The following is a 25,515-nucleotide window of genomic DNA, read 5'->3' as shown; positions in this document are numbered from 1 at the left end:
TCGCTTATGGTCCAAAAATCCCAGAAGCGTTAGCGATGTCAGCGACGATGTTGCTGTTGCTGCTGTAGATGTTGCTGGAGTTGCTGCTGCTGTTGCTGCCGTTGATGTGTGTGCGACAGGCAGCAACAAGGTGGGATGAAAACAGAACAGCCGCAGATACAAACGCACATTCAAGGACCTCCACATGGGTGGGCGCCATAGAGGAAAATTCAATATGGCGTCGGGGTTGCTGCTCCAACTTCCAACTGCCAACTTCTGACGGATGACTGCCCCTGCGACTCGGCTCTAAAAGCCTGGCAAGAAAAACCAACAGCATCCGGGAAAGCAGCAATCAAGTGGAAGCGGGTTTGTGGTGTCATGTGCTTGGCTTATTTGATAAAAGTCTATCGGGTCTAAGGACGAGATAATACCTTGCTTCGGACTACCTTTGAAATCATACGTTTATTCGACTTATTTGAACGTTTAAAATGGATAACACCAACAAATCGGTTGATTAAAAAACTCTCAAAAATTAATATAAATTCAGAAAATTTCTAATATAATATCTCTCAAAAATCCTATAAAATATATTTCACATACTGCTAAGTTTAATGTATATATTACAATGCATATATTCGCGGAACATCGTTATTAGCTTTTCCTTTCGACTTTTGGTTAAGAAAGGCGGCAATCCGATAAATTCCCTTCTTGTCGCCACTCACTTTTGATGCGATTTTATTGTAGCATCATTCCAAGAATTTGTGCTGATTTCGATTTAGTTTGATTTCGCTCTGAGCGACGTACGAACAAAATGCTTGGCAAACTTTTCAGCGGGTGAAACTTTGAACATAAATTGCTTATCGCATTCTCAATTCTCCTCTGAGCATATATTTGTAGCACACGATAGGGCCTAAACAATAATTTTCATTTATGCTGATAGGGAGCCGGGGGAAAACTTTGGCGCGCTTGGCTGTAATCCAATTTACCTAACAACAATTACGGAAAAAGGCGAGCGCAAATTATGTATTATAATTTATGTTAATTACTCAATTACATTTGAGCCCCCAGAAGTACAAGAAGCAGCAGCTCCGTCCCTCCCCCCAATTATAAATTCCAAACACAAATGCGTCTCATTAATAAATATGAAACGTCAATGGGGGCGAACGACACTATCAGCGGGAGAAGGGGAAGGTGTGGGCGTGCCGCAAAGATTACGCAAGAAATCAATATTCAAGTGGGCCGAAAAAGGGGTTGAAGTACCTAGGGACGACAAGGAAAAACCGAGTGTTACGCACTCCAAAACTCTTGACTCCTGAGCCGGGGCCCTTAAATTTAAATAAATTACACACGTTCGACTTTTTCAGTTTGACTAACTTTCTGCTTCTTACCCAATCTCGTCGTATTCTCCTTCTCCTTGGGGGTTGACATACGAGCCGGCAATTTTTCAAGGGCAACTTCTCGAACTCCACAAGGTAAAACAAAAGGGCGACAAAGCTATAGCCCAATACACTACGAAAAAGTTGAAAAATCTACTAGAAAAATGTAGTTTTCACTGGTTATTATATTTATATTTTGGTAAAAGCAAAAAAAGAATAAAAACAATTTTATTTAATAATCTAATTGCTAAAAATATTTAAATACATAATTAACTATGGTTTTTAAAAATCCTTTATATTTACTTGATCGTGTAAAAATAATAATTAATTATATGGTTTTCCAAAAAGCTGGAAAAGATTTACTCACAAAAATACATCTTTATAAATTGATTGACAATTTTCCTCGAAGTGTATAAAAAAGGCAGCTGTGGGTGTGTTTCTGGGGGGAGTCTCCCCATTAAGCAATTTCCTCGTATGTTTTTTTATCCTGCTCCATTTTCATGCCATCGCCAGGCTGGGAAAGATTTATGAGGTTTTTTGACAGCGAAAAATTAGGCAAAATGTGATTTAAGGGTTGTTCGGGCCCTTAGCCCACCTTTCAGCCATTTTCCCCATTTCACGTTGCTGGTGCCAGAGATAAGCCGAGAAAATAGGGGGAGATGTGAGTGAGAAGGAGCGGAAAAGCTCTGGGCAATTTATTTTATTTGCCAAATAGTTATATGGAGCACGGCAGTCAGGCAACACTATTTATTTGATGATGTATTTTTATTACGAAAGAATTTATTAGATCGTGTTTGTTTCACTCCCGGAGTTGCTCCATTGAAAAGGAAAAAACAGATGTTGGCCAAGCTTTTTGTTTCACTTAAGTGGGATAGCGGAATATTTATGGATTATTTGGTTTATAAGGGGCATTTATGAAAAACAGTTTTGGAAAGTTCATTTAAAGAGATCTAAATGATTTTTTAAAGAAATTAGTTCTCTTAAAATTTATTTATTTTTTCATCGCGATACTGTATACATACAATTGGACATTTAAAGAGAGCTTTGTAAATAAATTTCATTAGCAAGCACATTTTTTATTTCCCCTTTAGTACAAATACCTGAACCCTTACCATCCCCTGATCAAATTGCAACCCTCCAGATTAAATTACTTGCAAAAATAAAACCGGAAAAAAGGGAAAATTGCTTAATAATGCATACTAAGTGAATGCCACAACGCAAATGATTCTTTTCGCCAGTCAACAACTGTTTCACGCCTTTCAATGATTTTCCCGCCGCTTCCTTTAAAGCTGGCATGGAAAATCCATCAAAATTAACTCGCTTCGGCTGCGAATTTTCCGTGGTACACACTTCGTTGAGATGTTTTTCACGCGACGCACTCTGCACCAACCAACTTCCTGTCTCTGTTTCAGCCTCATTTTTCCTCTTTTTCTGACCTAGGCCATCTTCTTCCCTTTTGCTCATTTCCGTCTGAACAACTGCTGACAGCTTAATGGCCGCCTGCTCAAACATTTAAAAATGAAAACGAAATGAGAGACAGCGGAGAAAATCTCTTTTTCATTTGAGTGTGGGGAAAAGTATTCTTTGTAATCATTTGATTTACAGACCGGCAACGTTTCGCCTTCGTCATCTTTTTATACACATTTTCCATTTCCATCACACGCGTTTTTCGCAATCCGCCAATGAAATTGTTTGTCAACGCATTAATTCTTCGCCAGCAACGATTTCAATGATTTAATAAGCGATTTATTTATGCATTCATTTGTCGATTGAAATGCTTTAAATATTTGAAGAATTCTTTCTGTCGGTTGTGCAATTAATCAGGAGCTAAAAATGTGGAAAATTCAAAGCGAAAATATTTCAAACTATGTGCTCTCCATCAGCGCCTAAAAAATATTTTCCGTGGATATTTGCTGAGCCCCAAATTTATGGGAAATGGCCGAAATCGTTGAGTGCGTTAAGATCAAAGTCGAGGCAAACGAATCGCAATCAATTCCTTCGTTTCGCTGCTAATGAGCTGAATTTAATTTTATCGAGTTTTCTTTTTATATTGTTCTATAGTTATACCCGTTACTCGTAGAGTAAAAGGGTATACTAGATTCGTGCAAAAGTATGTAACAGGTAGAAGGAAGCGTTTCCGACCCTATAAACTATATATATTCTTGATCAGGATCACTAGCCGAGTCGATCTAGCCATGTCCGTCTGTCCGTCTGTCCGTCTGTCTGTCCGTCTGTCCGTCTGTATGAACGCTGAGATCTCGGAAACTATAAAAGCTAGAAGACTGACATTTTGCATGCAGATTCTAGGAGTTCCTACGCAGCGCAAGTTTGTTTCAAAAGGGTGCCACGCCCCCTCTAACGCCCACAATCGCTTATATACGATTTTACAAATTTCAATATTTCGGAAAAGTAAAAATGCAGTTTTAAGGTGTTTATCAATACCTATCGAAATGTAGAAGAAATTTTTTAAATCGGACCATTCGTTAAAAAGTTACGGCGGATCAAAGTTTTTATCCTTTAGCTGAGTAACGGGTATCTGATAGTCGGGGCACCCGACTATAGCGTTCTCTCTTGTTTTAGGTTTGGTTTATGGTGAAGTGACGTCAAGGCATCCTGGGGAGACGATGAAAGATAGTTCAGATCCGGAAAGATATAGGTGTTTGGTTCAATTGAGTTTTTCGAACGGTGAATGCTTCTTATTCTAGTAATGAAAACCAATTTTATCATTAATTTGAAGATTGATGAATACATTAAATTTAAGGTTTAATAATTTAAAATTTCGACATTACTCATTCATTTTTGTAATCTATCTGACCTTGTTCAGCGGTTTTTGTCATTTTGGAAGGCATTTTCTAATTTCATGCCGCCTTGTTTTGAACCCCTAGAGCAGAAAAATGAAAGCTTGTAAACATTTCATTCCCCATCGGTGGGTCCCTCCATATATTCTCGGGGCCCTGGCAAAATTAATAAATTAACTTCCTTGTGTCATAAATCATTTCGGTTCTTCCTCACCAACTGCGAACATTTTGCGCCATTAAGCAGCAACGGTTTCCTCTTGTTGCGGTACTTTTCACTTACCCTTAACCAGAGCGAAGAACCCCGAAAGAAACCGCAGAGACCCCAAGCACCATTATCATCATCATCGTCCACATTCCGGGGATTTCATCATGAAGCCTGCATAATCAACGTGTTACAGCTGCTGTTACTGCTACTGCTTCACTTGGTTTAGGCCTAGTTGGAACGATGCCATGGGATGAAATATGTGCGCTGAGAGAAAAAATGTTTTCGTTTTAATAAATTCAGTTATTTTGATTTTTTATATGAAAGGTACCTGTTGATATATAAAATACTCTTTAATATCATTATTATTTACAAATTACTACACTTTTATGTGGACAATATAAAGAGAATGTAACTAATAGATTTGGATTTTAAGATCAGCGGGATAGGTAATTATCATACAATAAAATTTCATCACAACTTTACGGTACACGCTCGACATAACTGTTCCTAAATCTCAAATGGATAATTAACCTGAAAAATGTGTTTTTCATCTGATACAGGCTAAGAGCAATATGGATCCATTGTTATTATGCTTTTTTCTCTGCACAACCCTGACCACCACCCAAATGCTATGCCCCACACTACCCAATCATAATTTGTGCTTTACATAAATTAATGACCCACCCTCTGTGAGGAGGTCTGTTTTTGATTTCATTCCGAACAAAAAATGCTCGCACATAAATTTTGTGAGATTGTTTGTGGTTGGGGGAAAACGCGAGGCAAAAACAGATTCTTAAAGGTGTCCAACGGTTTTTGCCCCACTAGATTTCTACTACTTCCTCTTCGGTGCTTCTGGGTCGGGTTTTCCTCATCCTGCAGCTCCTTCTGTTATTTACACACTTCTTCATGTGTTTTATGGCATGTTTCCTTGGATTTCGCAAGACGGGGGAGTCGGAGTCCCTTGCAAAGATTTATGAGTTTGTCCTCGGTTTGTTTCTTTTGGGTTGCGGGGTTGTGTGTGTGTTCTGGCCCCCTTAACCCCATACTGCCCCTAAAATTAAATATTAGTTGCGAGAATGTCTCTATAATATTAACGATATCCATTCTAATTTGCTCTTCAATGTTCAGTCAAGAATTAAGTTGTTGCCAGGGTCGAATCAATATTAACGACTTGTTCGAGATTTGTTTGGCTTTCTCCAGTTTAATTGCCCAATCCCCCACTCCCCGTCCCCCTTTTAGTTCTCTCACCCACACTCGCTGTAATTGTCGTAAACTTTTACCCAGTAAACATTAACGATCATAAAGTAGAGCCATGAAAATTATACCAAATGAAACAGCAAATACAAAGGAAAAGCAACAAAAAGAGCTGAAATCATAATAAAAATGCATTCATAAACATGAAATACGATGTGAGGCAGGGGCGCTGTTCTAAGCGTGAGTCTATTAAAAGCGCATAAAAATAACTTCCCGATTTACGAGGTCTAAGCCCAGGCATAACCCCTGGAAAACGAGATGGCAGGGCGACAGTGATACCCTCATCGCCATCATAATCATCATGTGGTCGCCGTGTGCGGCAGGGGTAAAAATTTCGACCGGGGCAAGGGGGACCCCTTTGGTGCACTGGCGGGTTAATTAAATGACGCCAGTTTAGTTTTCGTGCCGCACACGTGTTGGCAATTGTGGGTGAACGGGAAAATGCATTTTCCCCTCGACCATTTTCCCGCTTTCGTTGCTCCGCCGATCGCCCATGTAATGGCTGCCATTGAATTAGAAAAAGTCTCGTAAATGGATTAGTAAAACTGTTTTATGATGGGGAATCTATCCTGCAACATCTTTATTTGGATGGATACACTTGAAGTGCGACTGGAAATGATTTTTATGGGTTTCGAAAGCTAAAAGCTAAAGGCAATAATTCATTGCAAGTTGGGCAATTAATTTTTAATTCATTTTTGGTAGTTTTCGTTGGGCAGTTTTATTACGAAAATTCAATCAATAATACACTTTTTACTTTACGTTTAAATTTCAAATTTCTTGAACAAAAATATTTCTGTCATTTTTAATTTTAATTGATAAATTTTAATTTAATGTTAAAAAAATTAATAATATATAAAAAATTAAATTAATTAATTACATTTAAGTTAAGTATATACAATCTGCGAGCTCAACTCCTCTGCGAGCTCAAACCTTTAGACTCCGTGCTTCCTTAATTAAAAAAGTATCCCTTTTAATTTAAGCGCTGTTCGTGCATTTCTGGCTGCGCCATCCGAACCCACTATGGTTATGGTTCCTGGGCTTGACAGCTGTCAATCTGAGCAGGAGGCCCAGCCCCTCGAAACCCCCTCACTTCCCAGGCCAAAAGCCCCACTACATGTGCAGGCAATGTCCAATGTTGTCCACATAGCCAGCCGTCATAATTGATGAATTTATGGCATTTCTTGGAAACGAAACGAGCCAGAAGTCTGGGCCCCCGCCATCAATATGAAACGCTACTCGAATTATTTTCTGTATTCCGTACTGTTCAATCTCCTTGTTTTACTTTGTTTCGAGTGAGGCAAACGTGCGAATTGCTCAATTCCTCAATTCCTGGCAGCTCAATTCTTGCCACGCTTGAAAATCTTGGCGCGGCGGCTTTTCATTGACCGCAACCGAAGTGCAGAACAAGAAATATAGAAATATGTGAGTGTAAAACCGACAAAACTCATTTTCAAATTGTTCGGCGACTACGTGACTTCCGCGAGAAATAATCTAGAGTGTGTGTGGAACCCTTTGATGGCTAGGAGTGCATTGGAAATGGAGTGTGGGGACCGCATTACCACTAATAAGGAAAACGGTTGACAGACTCTTCGAATTTTCAGAGTTCCGAAGTCAGCTGTACACTTTAAAAAAATTAGCTATAATTTAACTGACATATTTTAAAATGTTTTTTACTCAGGAACCTATTATTTTACTCTCTGTGTAGCGTAACTATCTTATTTTATCTTCATTTACTTTTCACTCACCCCCGGCAACAGGTCATTAATTTCATATATCAAATTCAGACATCTGACATGAGTTAATTGCATTTCATAATTTTCCATCTCGCCCCCATAGTCAATTAAATCGAGCACAAATCATTTGAGATAATCATCGGCACGATGATCGGAGCATTTATCTGTCACTTATTTATGGGATTTTAAGCACTCAAATCGAATTGTGTTTTTTTTTATCTGGCAAGTAAAATATCCACAAGAAAACGGAACGAATTAAAAAATAAGGCGATATAAAGATGCCTTTAATTAAAAACGAGTTTTTCGTTACGGTTTTGATGTCTCCTTGATTGGCGCTTGTTTTGTGTATGGTCAAGAAAGAAAAAGTCCCATATTGGTGGGGGGAAAGAAGTAAGGTGGCCAGACGGCTGCAAAGTTGTCAAGTTAAATAAGAGCAGACTGGCTGGAAAAGAAGTGCCAGTTGATCTGGAAGTTTTTCCTTTTCACTATTTCCTGCTGCTGCTTAGTGTTGCCGTTGCCAAAAACACGTGCTGTGTGGGAATACTACGCCTTAAATTCCAAACCAAAGCGGAAAAGCCGGGCTTTTCTCTCCTCCGGAAACATCCTAAAAACCCGAAACTTTTTCATTCACTTGTTAAGCGCAGAGCAACTTTACGGCCTCTCTAGTTTCGTCTCATTTTCAAGTGGACCGGCCATAAATCTTATGTTAATTTATGCTAAAACTAAAGACCAAAACAAATTTCTGTTGTTACCACACACACACACAGGCACACGCGTATAAATACAAATATTTTGTTACCAGTTTTTATGCCTTTTGTCGTCGTTTGCTGTGGCTGTTGATGACTCTTTGGACCGGCTCTTTGGAGGAGCTCCTCCACTTTGCCTCCATTCCATCCCACTACACTCCACTCCACTCAGCCAAACTTGCTTTTGGCCCGACTCGCTTGTCATAAAGAAATTTTAATAATGTGCGGCGCCAAAAAAGTTTTTTTTCGTTCGTTGCTGTTGTTTTTACGAGCCGGCGACGTTTGGGAGTTTCATATAAAAGTGTTAAATTCAAATGAGTTCAGAATGGGCCAAAAACCAAAGCAGCGGGGCAAATGGCTTTTCCAGCTGGGCCAACAGGGCGTATGCGTATGCGGGACGTGTCGGGCCATTAATAAAGCATTTACGATTTTGATTATATAATAATTTTTGGTTACTGGAGCTGCGGGAAATAACTTGCATCATAATGCTTTGCTTATGTTTTTATCATAATTATAATCCTAAAGAAATTGTTTGTCTTGCTAATGAACTTTTTGGTTTGGTTATCATTTCAGGTATTTATTCGTCAAATTTACATCTGGTAAGTAAACCCCTGAATAGCACTAAATCTAAATCTAAAATCTAAATCTAAATCTAAATCGTAATGAGACCTAAAAACCTTTTATAATAATATTGGGATTTTATTTATTTATTTTTAAAATCGAAAATCAAGTCTATTTATTTAAAACAAATGATACCTTTTAATTTTTTTTCTATAACCATTTTCTTATGAAAGCGGTCAAAAACATACTTACCTTTCACTAAGCCGTTCAAAAAAGGACAAATATTTATTTAAAACTAAAACATTAATAAAGTATTTTCTATAAAATAACTATAAGAAAGATTGATTCTATTGGGGCTCACCCGCCTTTGATCTCCCTATTTAAGCATCAATTCAAACCATACTTCGAACACTTTTAATGCGTTTTCCCCTAACTTCTCTTCGAAATGCCAAGCATTCGTTGAGGTTTATTGAGATATTTGCCTAATTTGACTGAGACCATAGCTCTGCGACGCTGTGATTCCCTCGCCGGACTGACCCACAAATCAAGAGGCATTAAACTGTCTATCTGTCAATCCCCCGAAAAGCATTCAACTATCTTGGGCATTTATCGCATCGCTACGGCCGCACATTTACATCAAAATATATATCCGGAGATGTCTCGGGCAAATCCCGTTCTGCTCCGCCTTGGCTCTTGGCTGCATTTTCTACTCATTTTAATGATGCGCATAAAATCCACAAAATCATTTACACAAATTAAAAGTTAACTCGGGCATAAAATTACCAACTTAACACCCGCTGAAACGAGAGGAGGGTCCATAATATCTCTCTGGCCAAAAACCCACCTGACTGGGCCACTTTTAAGTTGGTTGCTGGCCGTTGGTTGCTTGCTGGCCCCTCCTCTCGCTTTCTGTATTTTCCTTTTTATTAAAATTCCCGCTCTTCACCTTTGTTTTTCTTTTTATTTTTCCCAGAGCTTATCTATGTCCATGTAATTTGCAAATTTTCTAATTGTCGTTTGAAATTCAAGCCTTTGGCCAACACTTTGTTGGCCGAGTGCAGAGTGACGTCCGGCCCGGAACCGGCTCGTCGGCTCTCCGGGTGTTGTCCGGGTCCCCGGGCCTCCGGTTTTGAGACTAGGTGTGTTTTGTGTGCTGAAAAGTAGGTCGGTGGCTAACGCAAAACTCAATTTAATTGAAGGTGTTCATTTCGCTCGCATTGCGTTCGCTCACTCGCTTTGCGCCTTTCCTTCAGCACTCAACTTTAATTGCAATTAAGTTTCAGTTTCAATTTTTATAACTATTTTTTTCTGCTCATTTTTCTAACTAAATTGAGCACAAGGCCTCGGGGGCCATGCAAGAAAATCCAATTTATGCATGCAGCCTCTCAACTCTCGTGGTGATTTTTTTACCAGATATTCTGGTTTAATATAGCGCATGTAGAAATTGGTATCGCAATTTTCGTCATTTAATTATGGATACCCTGTTATCGAGTTGTAAGTAAGTAATTTATCATTATTGTCAGTAATATCAGGTGGCAAAATTTAACTTGTCACTTATTTTACATTTATTATGGAATAAAACTATTAAAAGAGTATATTGCCAGATTGTAAGACGCCTAGATGAAATATTTGACCTATTCCAAGTTGTGTGTACAAAAATTATAATCACGTTCGACTTTTTTTTAAAAAACATAGGTATATTAATTATTTTTCAAAATTTTATTTCGTAAACATTTTAAAAAATAAAACTGGGCAGTCGATATTTGATTTAAAATCTACCCCTTTCATTCTCGTAATTTATTTATCTGGTTGACATTTTTCCGGGGCTATCTCCCATAAATAATTCACAATTCATTGACATATTTTTATGAATATAACTTCCGATCGTTAAACAAGGCGCATAAAAAACGTCGAGGGCAGCCTCCAACTGACTATCAGCATCTGTCCACCCCCGCCAGACCCCTTACAAAAAATGCCCCGACTTTACGGAGAGGCCCATTAAAACAACATGAACGCATAATTTAATTTATATTTTTTCAAGCGTGTTCTCGACTCGGGGGCGACACTTCATTGTTGCTGAACAAACAGGCTGGGAGAGTGGCGATGGAGGCTGCTCCACATACTACTTATTCACCCCCTATATAGGCCCAGGCTCATCGTCAACCTTTTCGAAAATATAATCACAGCATAAAAATCAATTCCAAACGCGTGTGCAGAGAGCAAACAGACAGAGCGCGGACCAGAGTCGTTGGCGAAAGGGGGATACGCACACATGGCATCTCCCCAAACCCCCTGCTATATGGTCCCCAAAAACCCCCAATCCCCCTCCCGAATCGCTTCCATGCCACCGCACAAAAATGTCACACATTTGTACAACATTCGTGAGTCTGCAACGGGTTGGCTTCTACGCTCTGCCTGCCCCTTGGCTTCCCAAAAAAAATCCTCTTGGCCACCGAATCAGCATCCGCTAAGTAAACAACATTGCACTGCCAAACTGCGGACGGGAAAATCAGCATGCAAATAAAATAAAATAAGCAAATAAGAAAAAACAATCAAATAAATGTGGTGAAAAGTTCTAACGGGAAGCAGGATGTACCTAGTATTTATATACTTTTTTGAAGATTTAGATTTTTTTGAGTATTTACTCTTAAACAATGATAGGTCCCGTAATTAGTTTTAGTAATTCCCTAAATAATAAAAGATAAAAAATGCTTTTTTTTCCACCTACCAGATTTATTTAAGCTTTTTTGTTTATTTGGTTTGTTCTACTTATACATTTTCCAAAGACTTAAAATAAATTTTAATAATAAAATAAGATAAACAAACTGTACAAATTTAATTGGACATTTAATTGGTATATTTAAATATTTTAATTTAGTATTACAATTCTATAAATGGGATGATTTAATCAATATTCTATTCAACCCAATATACCCCAGTTGTCCCAGGGTATTCAGTTAAGCGCAAAAAATTGTCGCGCGCAAATCATAAATAGCTGGAAAACGAAGTAACCGACTGGCAGGAGCCATGCAAAGAGTCGCTTTAGCTCCAGATTTTTGTTCGGCTTCTGGTGCCGGATTTTCCCGCTAGCGACGAGGCGCAAATAGGCCGTCATCCACATACCAAATATCCCCAAAAACACCTCCCCCTTTAACCCAACAGGCACAGATGTGTGTAGGCGCATTAATGTAGCCGGCAAAAAAATATATATAAAAGAGAGGAAAAATGGGAAATACTTTTTTGTGATTTATGGGAATGTGTGGAGGAGCCCCGGAGATTTGCTGTAAATGCGTGCCCCCCTATCCCACCACCTTCTCAATGTCACACACAAAAATGTTTTACAAGCAATTTTCCAGCTGGTTTTTATGAGTGTTTGTGCATTCGTTTAACTATTTGGGCATAAAATATGACAACGATCCCCCGCACTTCTTTCTTCCAATCTATAAGCTAAATTGTTTTTGCCTGTCGCCAGTTTATGGCCACGTGTTGGTGTCCTTCTGGCCTCTCAAAGTTTCCTCCTCTCTCGGGTTTTTCCACTCTTGTTGGCTCCTCTCTTTTTCGTAGTATTTGAAGTTCGGTATGGAACATTTTTATAGCCAGTTGGCAATTTTTTTGAGCTCAAGGCGAGCGCCCCACGAAAAGTTGCCATAGGCATAAGCATACGGTAAAGATTGGAAATAATACTTATGGATTGATACTTGTAATCATAAATTTGCTTAAAGTTTAATTGTTATTTTATTGTTGATTTTCGAAACAAGTAAAATAGGTTATTTATTTTTCATTTTAGGTATACGTAATATTCTTGGGAATTTTTTAAACATGTTATAGCATTTAACAAAGTTTTTTGAGACTATAATTATAAAGCGTTTAAGAAATGCATTTATTGTTTTCCTAATTTTTTTATACCTACTTAACAACTGAAATTTAAGATTTTCACAAAGTTAACAAGTTTTTTTGCATTTAGGTGCTTCCCCATAAAGTTGTAACTTTTTTAAGTTGTCGCTGGCGCTCTCGAGTGGCATAAATCTTCAAGCCATCAACTTCAACAATGTATCGTTGTCTCTTGAGACTGCCACACTCTCCCCGTCTCTATCCCCTGAACTCTCAGTCTCTCTCTGTCTTTCTCCAAAACGTCAAGTTCAAGTGGCACTTGTCGCGGATTTTAACAACTTCATAGATACAATGGGCAGAAGAAATCCGCGGGCGAAGAGGCTGCCACAAAAACTTTGCGTGTGCCACTTGTAAGCTATTTCGACTGTCAATAGCTTTGAAATCTGAATATGAACGGGCATAAACAAATGAGCGAAACCGAAACAGAGACAGAAAAACTGCTTAGGTTGACACCAGAGCGAGTCAAATGGCTCAAAACAGCTCGGCTGTTGGCGATGGAAACTTGTTTCTTGCTCCGGGGCCTGGGCACTTCCCGCACCAAATATGGCATGTGGTATTGGCAAAGCCATTTTGCTGATTTCGCAAGAGCAAAGTGTGGCAGAAAAAGTATCTGCATGATTTGTATCTCGCAGATACAAAAAGGCGCCAAGCGATGCCGTCCATCCATCAACAACTGTGACAAATGTCCGTTTCACAACCTTCGGGTAGCCTCTTCAAATCAATTTGCCTGGGTTACTTCCCATACACCCAAAAGCCATAACTAAATCATAATTTATAGGCCCTAACCCCAGCTGCCCGGATTCCATCCATTCCATCCCGTTGCCCATTGCCCGCAAATAATTTCATTTTTTCTTCGCTCTCTGGCAAAAGGAAAACATTTTCAACAGTGGGTGGAGCTGTGAATATTGGCCATTAAATTTATGCCCAGAGATAATAACACAAGCGGCAAGTCGTTATAAGTACAGGGGGGCAACGCAGGATGGATATTGCAGGGACCGAGCCAAAACAGCGCGGAGCCGAGGATGCGACGACTAAAAATAAAATTATTGCTTGGCAAACTCGTCTCGAGATGCAGAGGCAGCGATAGAGAGACTCGGACTGGGACTGGCCTCCAAGTCCCATGGTTCAGCTCCAGGTGGCAACTGCAGTGGATGTGGATTGTTGCCAGCAGTCGGGGAAGTGAGCTGGCGAACTGGGACCCTGCCGAGAGCTGGACCCGGGCACCTTGGCCAATTACCCAAAGCCCCGCACTCTGTCTCCTCTCAGTTGCCCACTGAGTGGTCTCCTTATCACAGAACAGTGGTGCAAAATATATTAAAAAGCGTTTTATGATATTTTTTTTTCTTATTTAAACAATATAAGTTTTACATACATTTTAAAGAATTGGTTAGTAAAACTTTTTATTGCCGAATATTCATTCCTTGTTATACCTATTGTTCTGAAGAATTCGCGTTTTGATTTATTTATTTTGTTTATTAATATTTTATATTGCGAAGAAACTTTGAAAGCTAGTTCTAAACTAGTTGGAACCACTGTGCCATCCTGCGACTTGTTTCGTATCTGGCTGCAACAATATTTGGTTGCCAACTTTGCCAATGTATCAACAGCGTTTAGGCTGCTGCCTGTTGGTGCTCCTCAGTCTTCTGCTTCTTTCGATTCTCCCGATTCTGCTTCTGTTGCTCCAAGTTGTGGTTGGTATCGTTTGGTTTGGACCAGTGTTTGTGTTTGCGTTTGGGCTCGGGCCTCACTTTTGGTAAATATGTGTGGACGAGGGGAGCTGCAGGCCCTTGGCTAGCAGATTCCCTACTTGTAGGCAGCGACTAACAGCCAAGGCACACATGCACATTCTCGTCCCTTTGCTTAGTTAACTATGCAGTCAGCCTTTCGTGTGTTTTGCCCATTCCCCGGTACTCGGGCTCATATCTGATATTGCCAGCAGCTTACCTTCTCCCCTTCGTGTTGCCCCTTTTGTGTTGCTGTTGTTATTGGCCAACATCGGATCCACAAAGTCATCAGCATCAGCATCAGTATCATCCTCGCAGTCTGCAGACGCTATGGCCCAGTGGAGAGCTGTTTAACTGTTTGGCTCACCCACCCGGTGGGAGTCTGTTTGGCCTGCTAATATGCAAACAGAGCTGCCAACTTAATGAAATTGAAATGAGCAAATTAGACAACGTTTGTGCAATGGGCAATAGGGGATTTGGCTGCGATGACAGTGCCGAGAAAATAGCCTCCAAGTTGCATAGGAAACGCAGATGAAAGTCCTAATAGCCGAGAACATCTGACATTGAATTATTGAGAATCGCAGAGGGAGGTCGTATGTGCACATGCACATTGGTTTTATGAGAAGCGCAGAGAAGGGCGCTAAACGTTTTTGAATTCAATGAAATGGTTTAGCCAAAGCATTTTACATTTTACGAACTTAATTTTAGGAAAATATTTAAAATCTAAAACTTCTAAAATAAAATCAAGAAAAACAAAATATATTCAAAATGAAAGTTCACACCAAAAGGATCCAAAGGAAAGCTCAGAAAATACGTCCAATTTGCATTCCTCCCAGAGAAAAGATAAAAGAAAGCGGATGAATCAAATAGAATGGACTTCCCTTTTCGCCCAAAGCGAAATCATTTCAGACATTTCTGCAGTAGCCGAAGCCCATAAATCTCTCATCTCAATTTCTCAACTTAGCAGCTGCTGCCACATGGAAAAACTAGTCTAGCCATTAGGACACTCTCCAATAAAAATGCAACTCCCACAAATCGCAAAAAAGAAAAGTGGGGAGTGGAAGTTGTAGATACAAAACTCACATGTCATGGACTTCGCTGGGATGCAACTTCGATAGATACAAACGACTTCATGACTGTACAAAAGAACCCTGACGATGATGATGATTTGCAAAAAAGAAGAAATGGAGGGGAGGGAAAGGAAATTTATTTTTTCAACCGTCTGCATCATTGAATTGGCTGAGCAAACGAACGAATTGATGAATTGCCCTGGCTCAAGTGGCAACAGTTTAGACCAAGGAATACCGGGGATAGATCAATAAATGCAGCCGGTGGAGAATCGACTCATTAACTTGGAGTCCACCACTCCACGGCCCCCTTTCTTTTGTTTATTGAAGTTTAGCATAAGGCAAAGTTAAACCGTCATGGGCCTCTCTCTCATAAAAATTTATGTTAATTTCATTTAGAGCCCCGGCTGCAATCTGTGACTGCATGCGTAATGAGCTGGCCGAGTTAAGTAAACAAGACAAGAAAAGGAAAAAGAAAGAGCTCCCCTCCACTGGCAGCTCATTAAAACATCACGAACAAATCAAAAATTTAAATAATGATTAACGCCAGCCCGAATAGTTCCGATACATCCATACACATCCACCTACAACGGCAGAATCTCCCCTCTTCCACGAAAACTTCATGCTACAATTGAGAATTTCTACGAAAGATGCCCGTTTTGTGAAAATGCAGTGTAAACATTTAAAGTAAACAAAATATCTCGTCGCCGACGTGAGCTCAACAAATTAACTGCAGTCGTTTTCGAGGAGTCAACGCGTCGTATGAGCAACCGTCGCACCATTTGTCTGGATTTATTTGTATTTATTTTCCAGTCAATATAAACTATGTGAATTTTTACTGTACATAAAGGCAGTGCGAACAAAAAACGACCGGGAAGATATACATACATATATGTAGAAGCAGCCATAGATGGGGCCAAGTAAATAAATCAAATGCAACAGCACACGATCCAAATAGTTGAGATGACTTCAGTCACATCGCATCGGCTTGAGTTGAGTTTTTCTATGGCATTTTCCGGGAAATGCAAGCCAAGCTGGCGGGGCAAGAGTTTTGTAAATAAACAAAACTGATAAACTTTGAAATAAATTCCCGAGTTGAAGTTGGTAATCTCTCTATTCAAAGAGCGCTAGATTTCTTTATTGATTAGAGTCGATGGGATAAACGGATTGATTGCCGTTCTTCTTGGTGTTTTGGGTGGTAAACAGATCTGCATTTTTTTTATGTCGCAAAGAGCTTTAGTCGGCTTCCAGTGAAAATAACTAGTATAAGATAGCTAAAGTAAATTTATTAAGTCCATACAAATTAGAAATTAAATTAAAATGTTAAAATATTTAGGATAGATCTAAGAAACAGTATAAATTTTAATGTTACCAGCCCCGAAAATTCCATAAGTTTCCTCACCATCTTTGCTTGCTCTGAAATACTTTAAATATAAATTGCAGCTTACATTAATCTCTCGCCCTAGCCAAAAATTCCCCACCGCTTTTATCCGAAAAACCGCCATGGAATAGTTTTTGTTGTGCATTAAAATTCCTTGAGTGTAATCTACTAGAGACGTTACGCTTGCAACCTGCCAAACTTTAGCTAGCCAAACACACACAGCCATCTATATGTACACTCAACCCTAGGGTTCAGGGCCTAATCTAAAAACGCAGGCAACAGGAGAAGCTGCAAAAGTAGGAAGGAATCCAGGGGATTCCCCATTTCGAGTCAAAGTCATTTGCCAAAAGCTGAGCAACAACAACAGCTCATCAACACCTTTAGTCAGCCATTTTTCAACATGGCGATAATATGGCCACACAGGCACAACACTAAGGAAATATACACTGCTAAAATAGGACCACTTTTTGAGACTTAAAGTATTTTAATAAATGTCGAAAATGTATAACATACAGTAAAATGAAGTATGAACTTGTGACGTTATCACATAAAAGAATTTCTTAAATATTAGAAACTATCCAAACCCAATTTTAGTCCAATTAAATTCAAATAAGAAAATACAAACTTCTATCCAAAAATTTCTTTCTGCGTAGAGAAAGGACGAGAAGGATCGAGGCAAATACGCAAAAACCCGGCGCACACTAAATCCACTTAAATTAATTGCAAAAGGTGATTACGTTGCTGTTTTGCCTGTGGAGTGCGGACTTTTTGCCTGGCAGCAAACAGACAGCGAGCAGACAGCTGAGAAATGAGACCGCCCCTCCTGGATTTGCCACGCAGGATATCAAGGAGCTGCAGTAGGGACTTAGGACCTGCGACCGGGCAAACGTCGCCATTTCTCTAATGCCAGCGGGCAATGGCAAACACTCGACGACAGGCTGCGAAGCTGTGGATAGATATGCAGCGAGTCCTTGGTCCTGGCATCAGGACCCTCCATATTCGCAATCCTCCTCCTCTAAATGGCCTTGCATTTCTGCACTGAGGGAAAATCGTATTCTAGTGGTTTCAATATAAAATATACAGAGTTTCTTTTTTAGACACTTTAAGTTATTTCAGGGAATTTAAATTCAATACGAAGCGATTCTCTTTTACTTATGTGGATATTAAAGTGCCGTGTTTTAATTTTAAAAAATATTTTTAAAAATATTACCTTGGTTTTTCCAAGTAAAACATGTTGCAGGTGGCTGTCTCTTCATTTTTGCAAAGTAATTTGCAAAGAGGCAAGCCGGGAAAATGTCAGCGGGGGGATGGAGGGGGACAGGCGGGAAAGCAGAAAGCAAGTGCCGCCAAAATGCAGTCAAGGATAAAACAGCACAGGCCCGGGATGCCAGGATACCAATAACAGGAGATGAAGGCATCCTGTTTCGCTCAAGGCTGCTCATCTGCTCTTGTTCTTGTACTTGCCGCCCTGGTACGCAGTCGTCGGGCGACAAGGTGTTAAGGTGTCTCGATGTCGTTAACTGTCATCTGCGTTCGCAATTTCCGTATATACGGGCACATAAATTGCGAAGTGATGGAACATAAAATCGGCAGTTTACGGGGTGGCGGAGGAGTTTTTTTAAAACTTTTTTTTTATCAAATAAAAACACCTCTTAACGAGGTAAAAAACTAGTGACGATCGCACCTTCAACGTACAAAAGTTCTGATATCAACTTTTGTGACGAAAAATAATTTTAGATGCGACTAAATAAGTACGCTACCTAAAATTTACTCGTTCGGCCCGCTTTAGCAAATATTTAATATCTACACGAATGTTTTTCTGTTTTAGCGTGCCGAATGAATAAATTTTAGGTAGCGTACTTATTTAGTCGCATCTAAAATTATTTTTCGTCACAAAAGTTGATATCAGAACTTTTGTACGTTGAAGGTGCGATCGTCACTAGTTTTTTACCTCGTTAAGAGGTTTTTTTATTTGATATCAGAAGTTTTTGTTTGTTTACTTTTGCTCTCATAGGTGCTAATATAAACATTTAAATTTAAATTGGTCATAAATCATAATTCTTAAACTATTGTATTTTAACGAATTAAGTTAAAAAGGCGTTGAAGTATTTCAAAATACCTTTTAAACGAGGTATAGCACATGTCTGTACCTTTAGTAGTGTAGAACTTAAAAACTAACGAAATTTAGCCATTTTTAGCTATTTTCCCGCTAAAGTAGCGGCTTTTTCCAAAAGTCGTAGAACAAAAGATTCCTATATGGAACTCTTAAGTGCAAATTTACTGATTCCATGACCCTAAAATACAGTTCGGATACCCTCCCACAAAATTCAATACTCAGGGAGCGTTAATTGTTCGAGCTGGCAAAAGTGGCTATTTTCGTATAAAAATAACTTTTAAACGTGACTTTTTACAGTAATGTGTTATATACCAAAATTTAAGGAATCTCAAGGGCTATACAGTTTAAGGTTTTAAAGAAAATCGTTAGAGCCGTTTTTGAAAAAAATAAAAAAAAGCTAAAAAAAAAGTTTTAAAAAATTGTCTTTTGTTCATATTTTTTTAATTATTACATTTACACAAATTGCATATAGAAGGCGTTTATAGCATTTAAAAATACCTTTCAAACGAGATGCAGCACAGGTCTGTAGCTTTAGTAGTATAGAAGTTACGGCTTTCCGATTTTTAGCTATTTATAGCTGTATTCCCGCTAAACTAGCGAGTTTTTCCAAAAGTGGTAGAACAAAAGTTTTTTATATCGATGTGATGAACGTCATATAAAATTTTCAAAACTTAAAATACATGTTTTGGACAAGTGGACAAACTGACAAACAGAAATTAATTTTCATTTTGGGAAGAAGAAGAAAATCTTATTTTGGCTATAACTTTTGAACGGAGAGTCGGATTTTGACAAATGATCCCTCATTCGACGGGTATTTTCAAGAGGAATACAACTAAAACATTGCGAGGGGGCATTTATCCCCACCGGCCCCAACAGCTCCAAATTTCGAAATTTTCAATTTTTCACTTTTACCGCTCTCTCTCCCAAGCCAATTGATCTTCTTAAAGTCTTGGTATGCAATCCTTTAAGTTTTTGCAATACCTTTCGATTGGTGTATTACTCATTACGATCGGACTATCACTGCCGATTTTCAATTTTGCGGCTATATAATAGTAGTCGCCTTCGCACACTCTCCTGGTGCGCTTCGTCACTACATGGACTGCCGTCCAAAGTGATTTTAAATGCTAAAATAAAAAGTATTTTTGTGCGATGCTTTAGATAGATGTTTTAATAAAAGATCAGAGATAAAAGTTAACATTAAGAATATAGTTATTATAAAGTAATAGAATATTTCTTGTATTTTTATTTTAACAAAATAGTAGTAGAAAATGTTAGCTTTACTTAAAGTACGTTTTTAAACAGTCTTAAGCGTCACTTATATATCTTTACAATGAAGAGTCTTCATGTATAAACATTGTTTACCAGAATGCTACGGTGTATTTCCTCCTCCGAATGTTCCAATATTTTTTTTGCATACGTGCGTGCTTGTGTGCTTAAAATGTCATTAAAGCACGGAAAGGGCGTGACTGTGAGGACCATTTCAGGACGAAATCAGAGCCGGGAAGACCAGGAGCAAGGCCCCGACCAAAAACCAAAAAACCAAAGACCAGAAGCCAATCGAGCTGGGTGAAGAAGCAAATATTTGGCGAATATTCCCCACTCGACAGCTCATAAAGACCATCGAGATGTCTTCGCTTGCGAGATAAAAGCCAAAAACATCCTTAATCAGCGCCTAGCGGTTTCCTTAGCACTTTCATTCCGTGGGTGGGCGTGGCGCCAGTGAAATTTATTGATAATTGATTATTGCTTCGTTAGGTCGCATTTAAGGCGGCGTTTTGTGGCTGCGCGCTTATCTCTCTCTTCCTTGTTTGTTGCTGCAAATTGAAAATGCAAATTGCCCAGATGATTGCTCCTCCGATTCCCGTTCCGTTTTTCCTCACACCGATTTTCCGCTTTCCTCACGACTGCAGTTTCTTGTTGTCTTGTCGTGTCTTTTGATGTTTCGCCGGCTTCCTTTGGCTCCTGCTTTGGGGAAAAACAAATTTTCATAAATTTTTAAAACAAACACACGAGTTGCCCGGAAAAAAGCTAAGAAAAAAATGCCAACTGAAAGGAAAGCGAAAAGCTGGGCTTCAAATGGAGTTGGGTTCGGTGGCTTTTTTACGCCATTTTGTGGCTACCCTGTAATCCCTGGGATGCTGTGTACCTTGGCCCTTAAAATGTTATTTCAATAAATAGGTGTTGTAATGAGCCCTAATTAATTTCATTTGAAAAAGAAAATAGATAAGCCTTTAAAAAAATATCTCGATGTGTTTAATTTAAATATTAATTTAATAAAACAACTATGGGCTTTTCATATTCTGCTACTGAATTTTTAAAGCTAAATCGTTCGTACGAAATGTTTTATATCACACAAATTTCTTATAATGAACTATATTATTTCAATCCATTAATGACCAACGTTCTTCTTCTCTCCCAAGCTGGAAATTCATCCCTTGATTATTGAGAGGGTATCCCATTATTCATCAATCTGCGCCACAATAAATACAATTTTTTGCAGCCTTTGTTGCTGCTTTTGTTGGTGTTGTTGTTAGGACGTGCCTATGTGCATTGCTTTTGCTCACCTTTTGAGCTTTTAAATTATTTTCCAAGCACGTAGCTTCTGTCGGCTGTTTGCGTATTTAAACATGGGCATCACGGGCGGGGAATGGGGGCTTTCGAGGGGGTTCGAAAGGGCAGGGGTAGGGTGAAAAACGCGTAGCGGCATTCGCTTTGCCGTTGCCTTTAAAAGGATTTGCGCAATTTGCGTTTTTCAGGGGTTCCGGGGGTTTCCTTTTTTCAGTGGGGGGGTTCGGGGGTTTTCGGGGGTGTGATGGGTTCGGGTTGTTGACAAACAAACAGCGGCGTTGAGTGACGCCGAAGACAGGCGAAGTGAAGCGAAGGACCTAGGATATGCTGAACAGGACAAGCGGCAAGCTTTGTGTTTGACAATGTCCTTGCTGATGTCGCGTTTCGCCCCCACAGCCGCCCCCTCCTCGTACGTGACTTGCATTTTATTTTCCCCCAAAGCCCACCTACCCAACCACCCAACCAGCCGCCCATCCAACCCTCCGCCCACCGGAGAAACTCGTTAGTAATTTACGAAAGGGAAAAAGGAAATAGAGATCCAGCCACAGATAGAAATGCGGAAAAATGGGAGATTCAGCTGCATGTTTTCAAAGCAATCAAATGCTCGTCTATATTCATATGGGAATAGTTGCGCTCCGCGGCTAACTAAAAATATAGATCCTACAAAATTTTGTGAAGTGCCCGCAAGTCTGGACTCTTTTTCGTGTATTTTAACTGCAAATAATTCCATCATCAGTTCAACGGGCAGAGCCGAACAATTTTGGGAATTAAATAGAAACAGAAACCGGCAAGGGCAACGATTGATAGCCACTTGAAAAGCGGCCTGTGCACTGTCTCTACTTTCAGGTACACGGAAGAAAACCAACAATTTACTGGAGATTAAATATTAATATTTTATTTACATTTAAAAAATTTAAAAATTTGGAATAAAAATTGTTAATTAAAAAATTAATAATATGAAATAAATTACTTTTGATTTTACTCGTAATTTCAAGACCCGTAATTGAAAACTTATAAATAAAACAATGAAAATAGGGTTTTAAAAACAAGAAAGCTATCCAGCATTTTTATTTAATGTTTAAAGTTTTTAGAATCAAATTCCTAAAGCTTCACAAAATAATGAACATTATCCTGTTTTCTTAATTTAAGCCTTAATTATTAATTATATTAATTTATTTTTCTGTGTATCTACTGACATTGCCCAGTGCACTGAGAGCCGAATTCATTTGGGTGGGCTTTTGGCACAGTGGGACACAATGAGAAGTACTCTAGCACAGAAACTACTCAGGCAATTGGGGATGGGAGCCCAGCGTGTGCAGTAGAAAACATTTGTGGGTTTCGGGTGGTTTTTGGGGGCTTATTCAATCCTTAATGGTCTCAGTCGCAGCGTCGAAAGAGTTATTGAAAATGTTTTATTGTGTGCATTTGATTGCTGTAAGTGTTGAGGTCCCTCCATGTGCACGGCCTGGTGTCTAACTTATAAATATTTCAATAACATTTGGAGTGCGCCTGCCTTGCAGACTGCCTGCTGGCCCAATCGAAAACGAAAAGCCCCCCATCCTCCCCCGAAATGTAAATGCACTTTCCATTGTGTGCGGGTGTCTAGTGCTTTTGGCACTCCAGATTCAGATCGCAGCAAACGTGGCACTTGCCATATTTGGATTACCAATCCAAAAATCAAAAAATACCCATTGCAGTGGGACAGCAGCAGAGGTTTATGGGATTAGATCATGCACAGTCGATTCCACAATTTAAATGGGATTTTAATCTAATGCTCTTTAAAAAATAAGACATATTTTATGTATTTTTCAAAACGGCCTTTTTTATATGGGCTTTGATTAAATTTTATTTAAAGCTTGTTTTGTAAAAACCAGAAGTAATGTTATTTCATAATTTTGGGTTTATTTGAGAGATTATTATAAAGATCAGTTTTACTTCTAAATATAAATATTACTAAATTGAAACAGATTAAAATCCTTTGAAAAAAAATAAAAATAAATTTATTTTTAAAAGTTTTAAATTCATGTAAATCGTTAGAGAAACATCTTAAACTGCTCCACCGCATAAACGCTCCTTCTGACCATATTTGTACGGGCATTCGGTTTGTGTTAGCCAGCATTTGTTGGTTCACTAGATGAATTCTATGGCACGTTCGATATGGTTCAATATGCACACACATAGACGGCAAACACTTTCAATTGCCGGAGTGTGTGTGCTCGAGCTTTAAAAACTTTCCACAGTCGGCCCAAAAGAGTTTCGAACCATCGACTGATGCAATCGTGGCTCATTTTCCTACCGGCACGAAAACAGACGTCGAAGCCTTTCGGCCTGGCCTAGAAAAGTTTAACTCAATTACGGGCCCAGTCGCCACACGTGACTAACTGGGATTCTGTATCAGATGAGGTAAGGTTAGCTGAGGTTATCCGAGATTGGTCGGAATGGAGTGGAGTGAGCCCAAAAGCTGGCCAAGCATTAAGCAGGTCGACCAGGCCACCTACAAATCCCTTTTTCAAAACTCATTAGCACAAATTTGTGCCTTTCAATACGAGTAAGGAGGCAAAGCTGCGACGAGAAGGGAGGTTGCCGGGGTCTTTAGATTTCTGTGGGAGTCTGCCAGGCTAATTTGGGCTAGCTGACAAAATTTATGCTGATTGTGGGGCAATTTACGAAAATTCCTCGAGACTACAGTTGGAAAATTGGCCGCTTGCCTGCGAGCCATGAATTGGGAAACCTTTGGCCCAAAATACAAAATGTTCTCTTTCTGTTTTCCATAACAAGTACAGGGCACTCAGCCTTGAAACAATGGAAATAAAAGAAAATAAACTTTGTGCCTTTTCTTTTCCAATTTTAGTTACCCTTTTCAGGATGGGTTGGCTAGGTTAGGTTGGGTCAGGGCTTTTAAAGATGTTACCTACTAGGAGAAAAATGTGTCTTCATTTTTACAAAAATAGTGATTAAACAACATTTTTTTTCAAAGGGATAAGATTATTAATAATTTAGTAAATTAATATTAAGGAAATGATATTTTAAAATTCTTATTTTTTTGTTCTTTTTTTATATCTATTTTAAAATGGGTTTTTAAGCAGTTGACGTTTAAGAATAACTGACCTTATTAACTTATTAACTTATAACCTTATTAACTTTCCTAAATTTTTAAAATATTTAATTTTCTTTTTCAGATCCAGCTTGACTTTTGTCTAATTTATTGAGTGCAGCCGCCAAATAAGGTAAGCAAAAAAGAGTTTAACCTTTTTTTAGTGCCCGACTCTGTATATGCAAAGTAGAGTTAAATGATTCAGAGGTTGATTCAGAGGAGAGAGTTGGCTGAAGAGGTCTTAGTCGACTCCTTGTGCATATATAAATTGTATAAGAGCCCGAGTTCTTTCGGTCGTCGCTTGGTTTCCGTTTCCGCTTTTGGCTTTCGCTTTTTCATTTCCGCCTAATAAACTACATAATTAAACTGGCAGGCAATGGGATTAAAGGATTCAGCGGCAGAAAGCCCCCAAGGAGTCCAACTCACACACATTCACTTGAGCATCCGAGTGGGTTTCTGGCCTCAACCAAAGTTTCGTGGACGAATTAAGCTAAATTAATTTTTGTTCTTTGCCCCTGTTGTTGCCAATGCTACTTAAGTCCTTTGACTTTTGCCTCGTTTGATGATGAAGCTCTGCCCGTTAGTCCTTTCTTCTAATATATGTGTTTGTCTCGTAGCATCGCCTTAAATTAATGATGTGTTTTATGCTGTTGTTGGCCATGCCGAAAAAAAGTAAAGAAAAAGTAGGGAAAAAATCACAGCAAATGCGATTTAGACGCCGAAAGCGCAGCATTAGCAGTAAATAAAATAGGATAATGCGGCAAGTCGACCGCATGCCAAAAGCCAACTTCTGGAGTCAAAATTAAGGGCAGCCAAAAAGGAGGGTATAGATAATTTAGAAAGGAAGTGCCAAATAGAAAATGAGATACTGTAGTAAAGTGCAATTTTTAAACTGTCATAGTTATATGAGTGATTCTTTGTGAAACGTATCGAGATTTTCTTCATGGTCTCAAAACGATATCTAATTTTTATGATACTATCACACCATTTAAAAAGGATTTTTAAAAAAGTTAAAAAAAAAA

General features: G+C 39.0%; 1 protein-coding gene and 2 long non-coding RNA genes across 3 annotated transcripts in view; 2 read left to right on the top strand and 1 right to left on the bottom strand.

Moving 5' to 3' along the window:
- The window catches only part of LOC108057958 (frizzled-2), a 99,279-nt gene that overhangs the window by 28,744 nt on the left and 45,020 nt on the right, over positions 1-25,515 (top strand). Inside the window, exons 4-5 of the mRNA XM_017142429.3 lie at positions 8,665-8,690; positions 24,579-24,626. The gene's annotated coding sequence lies outside the window, so the exon portion shown is untranslated. The remainder of the gene's footprint in view (positions 1-8,664; positions 8,691-24,578; positions 24,627-25,515) is intronic.
- Positions 4,154-25,515, bottom strand: part of LOC138913206 (uncharacterized) — an 84,358-nt gene continuing 62,996 nt past the window's right edge. Inside the window, exons 3-4 of the long non-coding RNA XR_011418864.1 lie at positions 4,434-4,622; positions 4,154-4,309 (exon numbers count right to left, since the gene is read on the bottom strand). This is a non-coding gene — a long non-coding RNA (uncharacterized lncRNA). The remainder of the gene's footprint in view (positions 4,310-4,433; positions 4,623-25,515) is intronic.
- LOC138913059 (uncharacterized) lies at positions 16,084-17,907 on the top strand. Its single transcript, XR_011418634.1, has 2 exons — positions 16,084-16,254; positions 17,369-17,907. It is a non-coding gene; the product is annotated as an uncharacterized lncRNA (long non-coding RNA).

This window comes from Drosophila takahashii, chromosome 3L (assembly GCF_030179915.1).
Source record: "Drosophila takahashii strain IR98-3 E-12201 chromosome 3L, DtakHiC1v2, whole genome shotgun sequence".
In the NCBI taxonomy this organism is placed as follows: Eukaryota; Metazoa; Arthropoda; class Insecta; order Diptera; family Drosophilidae; genus Drosophila; species Drosophila takahashii.
Note: the sequence above shows the minus strand (reverse complement) of the source record. Positions and strands in the feature narration are given on the sequence as shown.